Source organism: Sciurus carolinensis, chromosome 13, assembly GCF_902686445.1.
Source record: "Sciurus carolinensis chromosome 13, mSciCar1.2, whole genome shotgun sequence".
NCBI classification, from domain to species: domain Eukaryota; kingdom Metazoa; phylum Chordata; class Mammalia; order Rodentia; family Sciuridae; genus Sciurus; species Sciurus carolinensis.
Window position 1 is genome coordinate 44,107,303 of NC_062225.1, and position 17,968 is coordinate 44,125,270.

At 35.6% G+C, this 17,968-nt stretch overlaps 1 pseudogene; it reads right to left on the bottom strand.

Annotated features, from left to right (window-relative positions):
• LOC124962877 (elongation factor 1-alpha 1-like) overlaps nt 1–12,992 on the bottom strand; it is a 71,110-nt pseudogene extending 58,118 nt beyond the window's left edge.
• Nucleotides 12,993–17,968: the final 4,976 nt, after the last annotated feature.

Sequence of the window (17,968 nt, forward strand, 5' to 3'; positions counted from 1 at the left end):
ACTAGATGTAAGCTCCACTCTTGATCCAGATATACAATTAACAGACATTGTTTCAAAGGTCCCAACCATCCCAACTTTGGAAGTATCACAAGAGGAGAAGTCCCACTATTGACATACAGGAGGAGCTGCACCTTAGAACCAGAGAAAAGGTCATGGAATGTTTTGGGTCTGACTATTAACAAATCAAGAAGTGACGATCAAATCACAGGTACATGGAAAGTTAGAGTTAGGAAGCACTGTAGAGGTTATTGCACAAAGATGCATAATTCTTCATTTTGTAGATAAGGGGATCCTGTCATTGGGCTGAAATATCTTCCTCTAATCAATCAATATCAATTGATTGATTTAAGGATTGGTTGATCCTTCAATCAATATCAGTAATCCCATGACTGGTTCCTTGCTTCCATTATTGTACTTTTATAAACTGCTCTGTACCTAATAGCAAAGTGATTTTTGAAAGTTGATCTATACCTAATAAAATCTCTATTGGTTTCTAGTTTGCAATTAAGATCCAAATTCCTTCAGTGTTCTATAATATATCTGAGCAGATGATAATGCCTGGCTCCTGGTAGACACCAATAAATATTTGTTGAACAATAAATCAATGGATGAACTTATTCTTTCTCCTAGTAAGGTTAACAACTGGCCAATCATGGTAAATCTGTAGGAGTCTCCATTTAAATTAAACATTTAATAAATATTTCTTCTAACATTAAAATATATGAAGACATGCAAACTGAGTAAAAGTAGTGTGCCTGAATTCAACAATCAGACCCCAATAATTTATTTAACCCCCATCGTCTAGTAAATGGCTGTTAGATCCTTCTCTGGGTCAGCCTAATTTAGCCTGTTTACCAATGATGTTGATTACTATATGGAAAGAAAGTTTATAAAACCTAAAAGACAGGAAGCTGTAAGGCATAATAAATAAAACAATCAGCATTCAAAATTGTTCTGACAGGCTGGAATCCTGACCTAATGCCAATAAAATGAAATTTAATATGGATAAATACAATGTCCTGCATAAAAGTTCAAATAATTAATTGTTTAAGTACAGGATGGGAAGACTTGACTTGGCAGAAATTCATGTAAAAGAGATCTAGAGGATTTAACTGACCACACTTTAATAAGACCCATCAGTGTGAGACAGGTGTTTAAAAAATATATTCATAGGCTGCACTGGTGGAAGTTCTTTTTCTAAATCACAGTCGGTAATTGTCTTCCTAAGCTCTGTACCTTGGACCACATCTGGAATATTTTGTTCAGTTCTTGGTGCCATATTTTAAGAGGGAACACTTAATCCAGAGAAAGAAAACTAAGATAGGGAGAGTTTGGAAAGAAAACCATGGTTGAAAGATTTGAAATACAAAAACATACTAATATTTAAGTTCTGCAAGACATGAGAAGGGCTACATTTTGCTGTTCTGGAAATCAAAACTTAGACCAATGGCTATAAGTGGTAAGTAAATATCCTGATGACAAAGTTTTGAATCAGTGAATGAATGATGTAAGGTAGGAAGGGAGTTTTTGTTGCACATGGGAGAAAAATTATGTGTGCCTGGAACTGTTTAACAAAACAATAGCCACCTGAATGAATTAGAATACATAATATGTTACAAGAGGTTGTTGAAGCAACATAGTAAAAGCAAAGAATAGAACTTCAAAAGTTAGAGACACAGAGTGATCACATGAGCTCACCATTCTCAAACCTTAAACTACACATGGTGCTTCTTGCCGACGGCACTCATTGTCCAAGATAATCAACCCAAAGTTCCCTTTCAATTCCACAGTCAACAATTCTCTGTATTGTTGTATGTATGTATATATATCTTACATATATATATATATATATACACATATACATATATATATATACATACAGTGGTATGTATATATATATCTTACATATATATATATATACATATATATATATATATACATACAGTATAATGAATGGTCTTAGAATTGAAATTATTTCCCAAAGAATTTGAATTATTGTCCCCAAATAGTCAAATGCTATTCTGGAGCTACAGAAGGGCAAAGAAAACTGCTCCTTTGCCAATAATATATAAATCTCAACAAGATAAAAAGAATGAAGATGTTGAGGCACCATTAAAGGAGGCAATTGTAAGATGTCATCATGGCTCTCGGTTACCATCACCTTCTGGACAATTGCAGGAGTCAAGATCTGACTGATGAGTGTGTTGTTCCATGCTTACGTGGCCTCTACTGCATTGTAGAAGCTATCAAGGAGAAAAGAAGGAATGTTTTACACAAATACATCTCTCTATTTTTTTTCCTGGTGCTGAGAACATTGACTGGTACTTAGGAAGTACTAAAGTATTTATAAGAAAGAAGTAAAGACTGGAGGAAGGAAGGAAGGACTTGCTGAAGATAGAATGGGAAGTCTATATAAACAAGCTGTCACTAATCAAAATTTCTTACATGAAGACTTGCCTTTTCATCTTAGTTCAAATGTGATTAGAGTCAGTCCTTTCATTTTTCCATCTGTCATGTCTTTCCCAGTATAAAATTTTCAGTTGAAAAGGCCAAATCTCAATTTCCCCATCTAAAATCTTCTACTGACTTCAGGAAGCACCAACTAGAAACATGCTAAGCAATGTTTGGCCCCGAGAATATTTAATCTATGAAATAACTTCTAGTTTCACAGAATTGCTGCTGCTGGTATTAACCCATTACTAAATCCCAAAAGGCATATTACCCCTTTTTTTGGACAAATGCTGAAATGAATTATATGAGATATGTTCTATCTTACTGAAGAAGATAGTAAATATTGAGCCTGCTCCCCCTGCTTCTCTTCTCGACTGTGTTTCCTTCCTACCATGTTTTCTGAAATTGCACCAGTCAGGGCAGAAGTACAAAAATAGATTGTCTATTTGCTGTAGCATGAAGAGCAGATACATGGAAGGTAAGTCAATGGGTTCACTCAACTGGACTAGAATACCCAAAATTTCTCCTCCCCTAAACATTTCCTCCCATGTCTGCTTCATCTAGAAAGCTCTTATCTTAAAACAACCTGTGAACTCCCACAGCATTCAGATCACTGCTCTATTATGTTTTATGAGTTGCATAGCTTCTCTACTTTACTCTTGATTCATATGTATTATTTTCATAGTTACACTAAGAGCTGGTACCATACTCTGTTCTTTGTATATCCCTGTGCTTTTACCTCTCCAAGTTCCTCAGTCTTTTCATATATATGAAGTGATCATTGCTATGATGGGCAAGGGGATGGAGATGTTTCTTCTAGGTAGATTTTTTTTCACATTAATTCAAAAAATTTTTTTTAAATTCATAATGAGTCTACACATAAAAATAGCTACATACATGGATACTTTCCATGGGAGAAACAAATATTTTAAATACAAGTGAATTTCAAGAACCTGTTTTAGGGAAATGATGGATGAGTAATAAAACAGGCAACAATTTTTGTTCAGATTCTATCCCAAATGACATTCCCCCATTCCCAAGTCTCTTTTCTGCCAAACTCTAATTCTTCTCACATTATACCTGGTAAAAACTTCACACACCTATCTCAAAGCCACCTATGAACAGAGTTAGGGCATGTCTTAAAATTCTCATTTGTGGTCTGAGGAAATTGTTCTTTGAGGGCCATGAGTTTCTCAGTATTATATGGTCAGCGATGTCTAGGCCTCTGCGATGCTCTTGTCCCAAGAAGGTAACCATAAAGTAATGAGAATGATTATCTCATGGGTTCATTTACTAGTGTATCAGAATGTCTGCAGCCATGTGAGGTGATATTTTCCTAGTGGTCTCTTTTAGAGGAACCAATGATGTTGCACTGATTTTGTAAATTCACATTTTTTTAACATTCTATTTATCTTCTGAGAGCTAATAGAATATGATTTAAAGACGTTGCAAATCAGAAACCCATTCAAGATTGTTTTTATGTGTGGAGGGGGTTGTTTTATTTTTAATTTTTTGAAAGAGAAGCAATTACAAAGATCCAACAGCCAATTTTTGAATCTTAAGTTTTTTGTCCTTAAGTTTTCTTCCCTACATCGGGTGACAGTTATTTTTAAAAAAAAATACTAGTTGTAGATGGATATAATACTTTTATTCTATTTATTTTATTTTTATGTGGTGCTGAGGATTGAACCCAGTGCCCCGCATGTGCTAAGCAAGTGCTTTACCACTAAGTTAAAACCCCTGCCCGACAAAATTATTATTTAACATTTTCCCCAATAGCTTGTTTTTCCTTTTACATGTAATCTTTTAATCTATCTGGAGTTCATTTCTGTAAATGCTATAAATATTAGATTCTTTCTAAGACCTTCTTAACAGCTGGTCCATTATTCATTGATTTGTATTACCCCATAAATAATACATTAATTCTCCACATGTGTATGGATCTGTCTTGAACAAGGAGTTCTGTTTCACAATTATATTTGTCTATTCCTAATTTAGGAATGCAAACCTATTTTTCTTGCAGTGGTTTTGTATTCTTCATATCTCATTGACAAGTCTCCACTTGCAACTTTTCTTTTTCAAAGTTGACCTAGTACTTATGGATTTCTATTATTCATTCTTACAGGTGACTTTTATTTGTTGAGTTTCTAAAAAATAATCCAACTAAAATTGTATAAAAATTGTTTAAAAGGTTTTCAGATAATTTGACTAGAACTAGTGGTTTTACAAAGTTAGGCCACATTACCTATGAGGATGAAATATACTTTAATTGGTTCTTCTTTTACCTTCTTTAATATATTGAAAATTATCTCTGAAGAGACCTTGTACATTTTTGTTAATGTACTATCCAAATAATGTAAAGTTTTCCCTTTCACTGCCGATAGAATATTCTTTTTTCCTATTATATATCTGATTGATTTTTTTGTATCGGGAAGGAAAGCCATTAGTCTTTGAGAGTATTGTCCTCTGTCAGGCAACCTAACTGAATTCTTTCCTTACTGTGGTTTTAATAATTTGTTTTATTTTGTTTAATTCTCTAGGAAAATTAATGAAGTTTGACTTTTATCTTCTGATCTTATATATTATATTTTGTTTATTGTCTTACAGAATTGTAAAAACCTAACATATTGTATTGTACAATAGTAGGAATGTTTTATTTCTTTTGATCATGAAGTATATTTACCTAAGGTTTTTCCTTTAAATAAGTATTTTCCATAGGTTATTATTACTTCACATGTCCCAAGTTAAGGAAATACTCTCCCAAGTTGTTTGAGACATCTTGTTTTTTTAATTATCAGTAGATATTGAAGTTGATCAAATGATTTATTGTATTAAAATCCTGTGATGGTTTTCCTTTAATAAATGTGTAAGTGAATCATAGATTATCTGATATTGAACTATCCTTGAGTTCCTTTAATCATCCCTTGCTTACCATATGTTTTTTTATGTATTTTTAATCCACTATTACATAAAGTTAATTAATATTATACTTAAGAATGTGTTGTCTAATGCTGGGGGTTGTGGTACATGCCTGTAATCCCAGTAGCTCAGGAGGTTGAGGCAGGAGAATCACAAGTTCAAAGCCAGCCTCAGCAATTTAGTTAGGTCCTATGCAACTCACCAAGGCCCTAAGCAATTTAGTGAAACTCTGTCTCAAAAAAAAAACAAAAAATGTGGGGAGTGGGAAGAGAGGCTGGGAATGTGACTCAGTGGTTGAGCACTCCTGGGTTTAATCTCTGAATCAAAAAAAAAGGATTATCTCATCTATGCAAAAAGCCAAGTAGTAAGGATATACTTTCTGTAATGATCATATTTGATTAGTTTTTTCTAGTGCCATGACTGAGACTTTTCCTTATCTTCTGAAGCAATTATTGGCTTTCCCCCTTTCCTGACCTTCTGCTGCAACTGTTACACAGCAGAAGTAATATACTTCTTGAAAGTTCTATTGAACAAGTGAATTAGGTTACTTCAGTATTATGAATAGCTGCTTATAAAAATGCAACATGGAGTGAAGTAACATTTGAAAGATAAAGAAAGTGCTGGGAAATTGGGCTAAGATAATAACTACATAAAGAACTTAAGCAAGTTAATGATAAAAAAGGGAAGAACCAATTGTGAAGCAAGTAATAAATATGAACACATAATTCTCAAAAGAAAAACAGTATTTGATAGCAGCTAAAGGAAAAGATGGTCAAGTTCATTAGTAATGAAATAATTAAAAGGCAGAATGAAATTGCTTTATAGCCATGCTGGTTACAAAAAAGCAGAGCTGTGTTGTTAGTGGGAAGGACACTGCTGTATTCTAAGAGCCATCCAACAGCAATTTGTTGTAGTCGTGTAGTCTAAGAGCCATCCAACAGCAATTTGTTGTAGTCGTATACCCATGATCCAGCAATACAATACACTGAAATTCCATAATGGGATATGCTTTGGGATATTAATTGTGGAATCTGTGTCTAATAACAGAAAATTGAAATAATGCTCAGCAATGCATAGAAATGATAAATATGAAAAATAGTATATTCACACTTTGGAATTCTGTGCAGCAGTTAGAAGCAATTTAGTGGATAATACACACATAGCAATTATGAAGGGATCTTAAAAAGTTTAAGATAAAAAAACACCATAAACACAATTAAGATAATAGCACAATGCCACTCACATGAACCAAAATACACACACATACGGCATACTTTACATTGTTAAATACAGTTTCAAGCTAAGTGTTAAATATGTTGGAGTAGTTTTTTGAGAGAAGGATAAGAATGGAGAATCAAACTAAGAATAAACACATACCTTCCTACATTTTTATATCTATCCATACATAAATTCATAAAACCAATGGGACCTCTCATGAACCCAAAAGAGTACCACAAACTGAGGACTATGATTACCCAAAACTTCTGCACCTGAGACAGAATGAAATAAAACCTACACAAGTGTCTGTGAGAGCTCAGAGACTTCAGAAAACAGGAAATGGAAGTGTTAGACGATCCAGGAGGAGTTTCCTCCACCTACCTCTTTCTCTTCTGTCTTTCTCTTCTTTCTCAGCAGAGCTACTAGTTTTTCTATTCCATGTGCATGGCAAGAGCTCCATTTGGACACCTCCCATGTGTTTACTCTCCTCCTTTCAAAAGACTAGCCCAGATTGGCTTTTAAGGAAAAGTAATTCACAAGACTGATGAATATGGTAGGTAACACATTTTAGTTATATTAAACAGAATATAAGACAATTTTTCTTTCATGAGAAATAAATTATGGCTAAGACAGTTTTTAAAGAGGAATTCCAATTACTGAACTGTTCAAATATATGCAGAAACTCCTAAAAAGAGTTTCAAACACCATATTTGCTTAACTATAGAAATTCTGGATTTCATTTCCCTTTTTCCTTACACCCTTGTTTCCATTCTTCGTCCTTCCCCCTTCTTCTTTCTTTTCCCTCTCCCTGCCCCCAACTTCTCCTTCATCCATATAGTTGGTATCAAAAAAGTTCAAAAAGGGGGTTGACTGATTGGATCTCGGTTCACTAATTGACTTTTAGAGAAAAGGAGTTTCAAAATGAATTTTCTTTAGTAACATGACAGTATATTTTCACTGTTTCCATGAAATTTTTACTTAGACTTCCCACACCCAGTTGGAGAGATGTGAGATTCTGTCTTCCAAAAGTTCTGAAACCTACAAATCTCCATCCCAGTTAACCAATGAAAAGGAAGACAACATTTCTTAATGGCATTTGTTAATCCCCTGATTTGAAATAAAAATTCTGAGCTAAGTAGGACATTTGAGTAGAAATGTTTCAGCAAAAATGCCATGATCTTTTTCACTTCCCTGCCCTTTACAAAGATTCGAGGTTTGGAAACAGAATGCTTCCTGGGTATTGGCCGAATCCATCTCACTCATGGATTACTTCAAGTGAGGAAATCTTGTGGAGTGTAGAGATAATAGAGACACATGATGAGCACTTTAAAATTCAGAAAGCCATTCAAAAACATCCACCATGTAATCAAGCTGTTTATTTTTATTTTCAGTCTATTAGAGTTGGTGAATATTTTCACTTTAACACCAGGATGTCAGTGGGACCACAGGGTAGGGTGAGAGGGTTTTTACAGCCACCAGCATTGTGACTGAAAAGAATTTTCTTTCTCTACTACCTGCTCCACATTCTTGAAATTAAATAAATGATTATTTACATCTTTGTTCTCAGAAAGATAATGAATTGTTCACTGGCTACTGGCTTGTCCCTCTGTCTCCATTCTCTTAGCGGGAGCTTATAAAGTTAAGTTTGGTTTCCTGTAAATTGTGTTATTAAATCACAGACAAAGCTCGTTTTCAAGAGCTTGTTGGGTAGTTGTAAAGACAGCCCTAGGGCTCTCTCTGTATGCTCCAGAAAAGAACTGGTGAGAGGTTTCACAGCTAGTTGCTTTTCTCCTCTTAAAATATACCGTTGTTTTTAAAACTAAATTTGTTTAGTTATGTATGTATGTATTTGCTCTGAAAAAGACCCTGTCATGTTGAAAATTCAGTCACACATCTTCTTATTCATCTGATAGCTCAAGGTATAGCTGTAAGTAGCCTATTGATAGGAGAATAAAAATTCTAGTTTCCCTCTGAATATGCAAAGCCAAGCCACTTCCTACTAAGAGTTCTCAGAAGCAGCTCCATCAGAAGCCACTCAAAGAATCCCCTTCAATTGTTCATAAAATGTAATTCTGATATTATAATGCCACCACCTTGCTTATCTAACCCAGGCTTCCCACCCCCAGGAATCAAAACCTGTTTTCCTAACAAGCAGAGAGGCTCCCTTCAGGTCAAGTTCATTCTTGCTTCTAAACTTTCATTCTTTGCTATGCCACTCTTATCTAACACTTTCCTCAAAAGCATTCTATTTTCACTTAAACAAGAAGCAAACAAACAAGCCCATCTTCTGTGATTACTTGTGCCAGACTGCCATTGATGGAAGGTCATAAAATATGGCCTTTACCTAATTCCTGGCCTTGTTCTCCAGTTATTTTCTTTGTGAGCACATTCTATATGCTAATCAGGGCAAGGAATCTGTTGACTATTGCTTGATTTTTTTTTTTGTTTTTGTTTTTTGGTTTTTTTTTTTTGTTTTGTTTTTTAACTTGCCTACTGCCTAAGGAATAGCTGATGAAGCAGAAGACATTTGACAAATATCTTTTAACTCAATAATCAGCTAATTGGTGTGGTCATTGCCTTAATTATTAGATTATTTACCCCATAATTAACTTTTATTTTTTAGAAATTTGAATATCTGGGTTATAAAATAGAGACTAATCAGCTTATACCATATGTGTCCCTGTGGATAGCTTCTCTTACCTTTTTCTCCATGTGAATTCTGGTAGTTTAAAGAATATCAATATTTTTGTTGTAAGATGTTTGAAACACATACAGAGACTAGGCTAGAAAAATATCAAGGCTTAATTATGCTTCAACAAATATAAACATCAAGCATTAACTGCAGGTTGAGCATTCTATAAATTTTTGTACATACCAATTAATCAAATCCTCAGAACACCCCTATGATGTGATTCGATTATCACCATCCCAATTTTCTGAATGAACATGGAGGTAAGTACTTTGCATAAAACCACAGTGATTTTAGGTGGTTGACGGCAAACTTGAACAAAATCTTTTTGGTTTAGAAGCTGTGACCTAAATCCCCACCCTGTACTACTTTTTACCTGTCCTTCCCACCAAACACTGGCATTATGACATATCTGCTTCAACCTTTTTAAACTACACATTTCCTATTGCAGAGATTTGGCTTGATATCACTGCAACTCTCTTGAATCATAATTGCTATGATTCCCTGAGTAACCCTGGTCAGTTTTCCCTGCATAGTTTCCCAATATAATATAAATAAACAAAATCATTGTGTGTGAAGCTGTAAGACTGAGTCCTGGCACCAGCATTTTTGACAATAGCTTGAGATAAACCCAGGTGCCTTTCATTTTGGATGAAGGTACTTTTGTCCTGATGGATATATATGCCCCTGCTTCTGTCTCAAATGGTGGGGATCTACCTGGTCTTTCTTCTACCCAGTACCAGGTTTCTGTCAGTTAAGTCCTTAATAAGTTGCACCATGCACAATCTGGCCCTCTTGGCTCTTTTCTTCATCTCATGGGACCCCAGTGCTGAATCTTATACAATAGGACTGGGTTGCTCCACAACACACCCCTAAATACTTTCCAACCCCATTCCACTGATGTTCTCCTTGGGAATGATAATTATTATGACTTGAAAGTATACCAATCCTATGTGGTTTTGTGCTTTCACTAAAGATTTGTATGCCATTATCTTTTGAATTTTTTACCTGCCATTTTAATATGGATCATTTAGCAATTGCCTTGATTTTGCTCAATGTATTTTCAAGATTTGTCTCCACTGGCATATGTACCCTTTGCTCCTCATTTCTGCTCCATGGTAAATACACCAGGAATTTCCTGCTCATGGACTTTGTGCTGATTGTAGATTTTTTTTGATAAGAAACAGTGGTACAATGACCATTTTCATATTGTCTGCTTTAGTTCATGTATTTGACTTATTTTCAGGAATACAACATAAGGGGAGAATTTACTGGGGAATGGGACATGAGATTTGGTCAAGTGACTTTCCAAATTGGTTGTACCAGCTCACATTGTGGAAGTTCCTATTTCTACACTTCATTGCCGAGTTTGGTGCTCTCAGACCTTTTATTTTTGTCAATCCCATGACTGTAAAATTGTCTCATTATTTAATATTTGCTCTTCACAATTACTTGTTGAAGCTGAGAATCTTTTTATAGGATTCATGGTCATTCAGAATCCTCTTCTATAAAATGTCATTTCTGTTCTTTGTTCACCTTTCTATTGTACCTTTTAAAATCAAAGTTATTCATGATTGATATTAAACTGTTTGCTATTAAATTTTTAAATATCTTCTTTCCTGCTCAGTTGTCTTTTCACTTCATATTTAGTTTCATCTATAATACAAATATTCTCAAAATATATGTGGTTAAATTTATCAATTGTTTCTGTTGCAGGATGTACAATTTAGTATGCTCTAGCATATTCACAAATATGTGAAACCATCACCACAGTGCATTGGAGAACATTTCCATTACCTCAAAATGAAATCTGAACCATCTAGTTATGAATATCCTTCTCTTCACTAAGAAACCACTAGTCCACTTTCTGTCTCAATCTATTTATCTCTTCTGAACTTTCAGATGAATGGACTGATATAATAAATGATCTTTTGTGACTGGCTTCTTTTTCATAGCATACATATTATTAAGGTCCCTCTGTGTGGTGACACGTATCAATACTTCATTCCTTTTTATGGTCTAATAATATTTCACTGTATGAATATTCCCTTTTTTTTCTCATTAAACTTTTGTTTTAATGGGTCTCAAAATTCTGTGACAGATTTTTGGTCAAGTTGTTTCCATTAAAAAGTACTGATTTTAAAAATTAATAACTTTGTTTGCCACACACAAAAAAACAGAGTCCACAAAACATTCTCCTTTCCTTCTGAAGGTTTTACAATGTATTATCATTAGCCAGTCTTTTACTATTAAACTAAAATGGCCAATTGAGACAAGCAATTCTGAGACCATTCTTCTACCGCTGATTAAGATTGGGGTGGCAGGTATTAAGAGGTAATATTCATTTGGCCTTCTGAACTTCTGAGCAGACTTGGTGACCTTGCCAACTCCAGCAACTTTCTTGTCCACTGCTTTGATGACATCCACAACAATTTTCTACCTCATTTCATGAACAGCAACATCACCCAGAGGAGGATAGTCAGAGAAGCTCTCAACACACATGAGCTTTTCTTGAACTATATCATTGATGGCAGTATCACCAGATTTCAAGAATTTAGGACCATCTTCCAGCTTCTCACCATAAGAGCAATCAATCTTTTCTCTCAGTTCAGCAAACTTGCAAGCAATGTGAACTGTGTGCCAGTCCAGTACAGGGACGTAGCCAGCACTGAACTGTCCTGGATGATTGAGGATAATCACCTGAGCAGTGAAACCAGCTTCTTCCCTTGGTGGGTCATTTTTGCTGTCACCAGCAACATTGACACAATGAACATCTTCGACAAACAAGTTCTTGACATTGAAACCCACATCATCTCCAGGAATAGATTTACTCTCTCGGTGCATTTCAACAGACTTTACTTCAGTTGTGACATTGACTGGAGCAAAGGTGACCACCATGCCAGGCTTGAGGACACCAGTCTCCACTTGGTCCACAGGGACAGTACCAACACCACCAGTTTTATAGACATCCTGGAGGGGCAGACACAAAGGTTTGTCAGTTGGACAAGTTGGTGGCAGGATGCAATGTAAAGCTTTGAGCAGTGTGGTTCCATTGGCACTGCCACATTTACAGGTGAATTTCATCCCTTGAACCAAGGTGTATTAGCTCTTGGCTCCATCATTCGTCACCAGTCCAACCAGAAACTGGCACAAATGCTACCATGTCAGGGTTATAGCCAATTTTCTTAATGTAGGTGCTGACTTCTTGAGAATTTCCTCATAACTCTTCTGACTGTACGGTGACTCAGTGGAATCCATTCTGTTAATACCAACAATTAGTTGTTTCACATCCAGTGTGAAGAGCATGCTCACTGGTCAGCCCACTCTTGGAGAGACCAGCTTCAAATTCACCAACACCAGAAGCAACAATCAGGACAGTGCAGTCCAGTGAGATGTGTCTGTTATCATGTTTTTGATAAAGTCTCGGTGTCCTAGGGCATCAATGATAGTCACATATTACTTGCTGGTCTCAAATTTCCACAGGGAGAAGCCAATGGTGATACCACACTCATGCTCAGCTTTCAGTTTATCCAAGACCCAGACATATATGAAGAAGCCCTTTCCCATCTCAGCAACTTCCTTCTCAAATTTTTCAATGGTTCTTTTGTTGATCCTACCACATTTGTAGGTCAGATATGGCCCAGTAGTGGTGGACTTTGCCCAAATCTATGCATTTGATGACAATGATGTTGATGTGAGTCTTTTCCTTTCCCATTTTGACTTTGATTTAGTGGTGGTTTTCATGACACCTGTGTTCTGCCTGCAAACCCATTGGACAAAAAAAAAGAATATACCATTTTATTTATCCATTTGTCTCTTGATCGCCATTTGCATTATTTCTACTTTCTGGCTAATATGAATGATTCTGCTATCAACATTTATTTATAAATTTTTATGAACCTGTTTTCATTTCCCTTGGGTATGTATTATACATGGGAGTGAGATTTCTGGGTCACATGATAACTGTTTAATGATTTAAGGAACTTCCAGATTCTTCTCCAAAATAACAGCCCCATTTTTACTTTCTCACTTGTGGTATATGTGTGTTCTGATTTCTCCACATGCTTACTGCCTTCAGTCACTACATGACTTTTTATTTATTTATTTATTTTTATTGTAAACAAATGGGATGATACATGTTGTTTCTGATTGTATATGGAGTAACAGCATACCATTTTCGTAATCATACATTTACATAGGGTAATGATGTTTGATTCATTCTGTTATTTTTTCCTTCCCCCCCATCCCTCCTACCCCTCTTTTCCCTCTATACAGTCCCTCCTTCCTCCATTCTTGCCACCCCCCCACCCCTCATTATGTGTCACCATCCGCTTATCAGTGAGATCATTCGCCTTTTGGATTTTTGAGATTGGTATACTTCACTTAGCATGATATTCTCCAATTTCATCCATTTGCCTGCAAATGCCATAATTTTATTATTCTTTATAGCTGAGTAATATTCCATTGTTTATATATACCACAGTTTCTTTATCCATTCATCAACTGAAGGACATCTAGGTTGGTTCCACAATCTGGCTATTGTGAATTGAGCAGCTATGAACATTGATGTAGCTGTATCTCTGTAGTTTGCTGATTTTAAGTCCTTCGGGTATAGGCTGAGGAGTGGGATAGCTGGGTCAAATGGTGGGTCCATTCCAAGTTTTCTAAGGGATCTCCACTCTGCTTTCCAGAGTGACTGCACTAATTTGCAGCCCCACCAGCAATGCATGAGTGTACCTTTTTCCCCACATCCTCTCCAACACCTGTTGTTGCTTGTATTCTTGATAATCGCCATTCTAATTGGGGTGAGATGCAATCTTAGTGTAGTTTTGATTTGCATTTCTCTTATTACTAAAGATGGTGAACATTTTTTCATATGTTTGTTGATTGCTTGTAGATCTTCTTCTGTGAAGCGTCTGTTCATATCCTTAGCCATTTGTTGATTGGGTTATTTGTATTCTTGGTGTAGAGTTTTTTGAGTTCTTTATAGATTCTGGAAATTATTGCTCTATCTGAAGTATGAGTGGCAAAGATATTCTCCCACTCCGTAGCCTCTACTACATGACTTTTGATTCTAGTCATCCTGAATAGTGTAAAGTAGAATCTCACTATAGTTACTTTCATAGTTAAGGATGTTGAGAATAATTTCACAAACTTATTTGACCATTTGTAAATTTTCCTTGGGGAAACATCTATTCAGATAATTTGCCTACTTTTTTAGTATTGATGTCATTTTAATGATGACATTTGGGTGCACAAGACTTTTTATTCTGATGAAGTTCAATTTATGTATTTTTTCTTTTGTTGCTTGTGTCTTGGGTTGTCAAGTGTAAGAATCCTTCACCAAATCCAAGGTAAGGAATATTTACCTGTATAATTTCTTCTAAGGATGTATGGTTTTAGCTATTACATTTAGGTCATTGATCCACTTTGAGTTCTTCTTTTGAGTCAATTTTGAGTGAATCTTTGTGTTTACAGTATGAGGTAATCCTCCACTGCCCTCTTTTGTATATGGCTATCATTTGTCCTGGCACCATTAGTTGATAAAAATGTTGGCACTGATTTTGAATGTCAGTTGAAAAGAAGTACAAGCTTCTTTCTGCACTCTCAATGATAAACTCACTCAGTTAGGTCTATCCTGGAGCTGCTAATCACATTACCTTGATTACTGTTGCTTTGTGGTAGGTTTTGAAACTGGGAGGTGTACATCCTCTTACTTTGCTTTTCTTTGTTAAAATTGTTATAGAGCTGCTGGATCTCTTGAAATTTTATAATCAGCTTTTCAATTTCTATAAAATAGTCATTTGGGATCCAGGTGGGGATCACATTGAATATTAAATCAGTTTGGGGAGTATTGTCATTGTGTGACAAATGACAAATATATTACACATATTTTACATTTTTATATGTGATTGGTTCAAAATTATACTTTATATCCATATTATTTTATAAAATGACTTTTTAAATAACAAGAAGAAAATATATATTTCTGCTGTCTTTTATTAGTATTATTATTTTAATTGTGTCTTTTGTTTTTCATGAAACTTAGCATCTAGATCACTTGCTTTCAGACTGAAGAATTTCTGGAATATTTCATTAAAAGTGGGTTTGTTTTACTGGGAAATACATTAATTGATAAGTTTTATTTTGTTTCTTGAGCTCTTTATATATATATATATATATATATATATATATATATATATATATAAAATCTCACTGCCTTCTGGTCTCTAATGTTTCTGTTGAAACATCAACTGGAATCCATTTGTAAGCAACATATCATTTTCCTTCTGTTGTTTTCAGGAATTTTCTCCTTGTCTTTGATTTTCAGTGTTCTTATTTGATGCATCTGAGTGTCTCCCTTGGGTTCACCCAACTTTGATCTTACTAAGCTCCTGTGTTTAGACATTAATGTTTTTCAATATTTGGAAACTTCTCAGTCATTATTTCTTTTAAAAATGTCCCACTGCTTTCTTTGCATATTCATTATGTGTGTGTTGCTGTTTTAAGTGATGCACCACAGTTTATTAAGGTTTTCTTCATTTTTCTTCATTCTTTTCAGCTTCTGTAATCTCCATCAAATTTCTGTGACAGTCAATTTTTAATTGCAATAAACAAAATACCTGACAGGAACTACTTAGATGAGGAAATATTTATTTTGGCTCATGATTTCAGAGGTCTCAGTCCATGGTTGGCCAACTCCATTACTCTGGGACTGAGTGAGGCAGAAAATCATGGTGGAAGGGTATGGTGAAGCAGAGTCACTCAGTTCATGGAATCTGGAAAGCAGAAAGAGAGAGACAGACAGACCGACAGAGAAAGGGAAAGCAGAAGGGGCTAGGTATAGATGTAGTCCAAGGTCACACCCCTGAGACCTACTTTCTCCAGCCATGTTTACCTGCCTAAACTTACCATTCAGTTGTCCATTCAAATTATTCATCCAGCAAATGGATTAACCCATTCATGAGATTATAGCCTTAATTATAGCCTAAAAGCCCCACCTTTGAAACTTGTTCTGAGGGCTATGCATCCAACATATGAGCTTTTGGGACATTCCAGATTCAAATAATTTCATCCCTTCCCCAACCCCCTATCTTCAAGATCGCTTATTCTTTCTTCTGCTGGAACAAATGTACTATTGAGCTCTTATAGTGAGAACCATGCTCTGAAAACATTTCTCTTTATTGATGTTATCTACTTGATGCAATATTCTAATTATTTTTTTCTTTACTTCTTTTCATCATCTATTCCTTCAGTTCTGTGAACATATTTAGAATGACTAATGTTTTTTATTTTCGTAAACTTGATATCTGCTCTTTCTCTCTCATAGGTAGTTTCTGTTGAGCTTATTAAGCTCCTGTGTCTGTACATTAATGTTTTTAAATATTTGGAAATATTTTCAGTGTGGAGGTTATAATTCTTATTTCTTTGCATGACCCAAGTTTTTTGTTAAGAACTGGACATTTTAGATTATATATTATAACAAATTTTCATGCTGCCTTTCTCTGGGTCTTGCTATTATGATTTTCTTATTTGTTTAATGACTGACTATTATTTTAGTGTGGTTTGTTTCTTCACACCTAATGTTTATCCTCAGATATCGTTCTCCAGGGATCCACAACAATCAGTACCCACAGTCACCCAAGGATAACAGTGCAATTGATAAGGCTCTCTTGTTCTCTTTCCCTGATCACAATCAATTGTTAAATTCTACTAATTGTCAAGTGAATATTGTTTTCAATAATGTGCTGAGGTATAAATTGTTCTATAAACTAATATATTCGAATTCTGGCCCTTGTGACTAATTTCTGAGATCAATGTTTGATTTTCATTCTGATCCATGGAGCACTGTCCATTTATATTATTTCCTGGATCTTCTCTGAAAACTAGTTTGTTTACCATTTAGCTTGTAACTTGAATCTTCTCCCAGTTGTCTTCCACCAGAACCTCTACTGCCCTTGAGAGTGCTGTAAGTGTGAATTTCTTCACTCAAAGTTGTAAAAACAGACAAGTTTCATGGGAAGAGATCAAAGGCTACCTGTTTTATGTCTTGTTTCTCTTCCCATGCAAAATCTCTGAACCAGGGATCTGGAAGTTGGGGTGAGTGACACCCTCCCTCTAGGAGTCAAGATTCCCATGCAGAAACCTGAGGTCCTTTTAGATTGTCTCTTCTGATGCAGAACCAGAGACTCATGAGTTGGGCCAAGAGTGATCAGTCTCAGTGTTCTCAGCACTATGTGCCCATAGTATAGCCTCCCATCTACAAGATGGAGTCTTTTGTTCTGGGGTCAAAAAGGGAAACCCTACTTCTCAAGTGCACTTGCCCAGGACTTAACCTCAGTAACAGGAGACTTGGACAGAATGAGAAATGCTGATATTCTGTTTCTCCTAGAGAGAAAGTGCTATCGATGGGTGCTGAAGGGAGAGAGAACTCTGTGTTCTTGGCACCAGTCTGGAGTGGATCCTGCACCTCACTTGGTAAGTGAGGGACTGAGTGGGTGATCTTGGCTAAAATCCCTCAGACTCTCACTTTTCTTAAATTTTTCATAGATATTCCTGAGTAGATATTTCTTCATGTGTGTTCACCTGCAGGACCATTCCTAGAACCCTTATTTTCTACAGTTTTCACCATTTTCACTGTGGAGCAGGCCAGTATAGTTCCCAATGCTGTCATGCTGGATGTTAATCTTC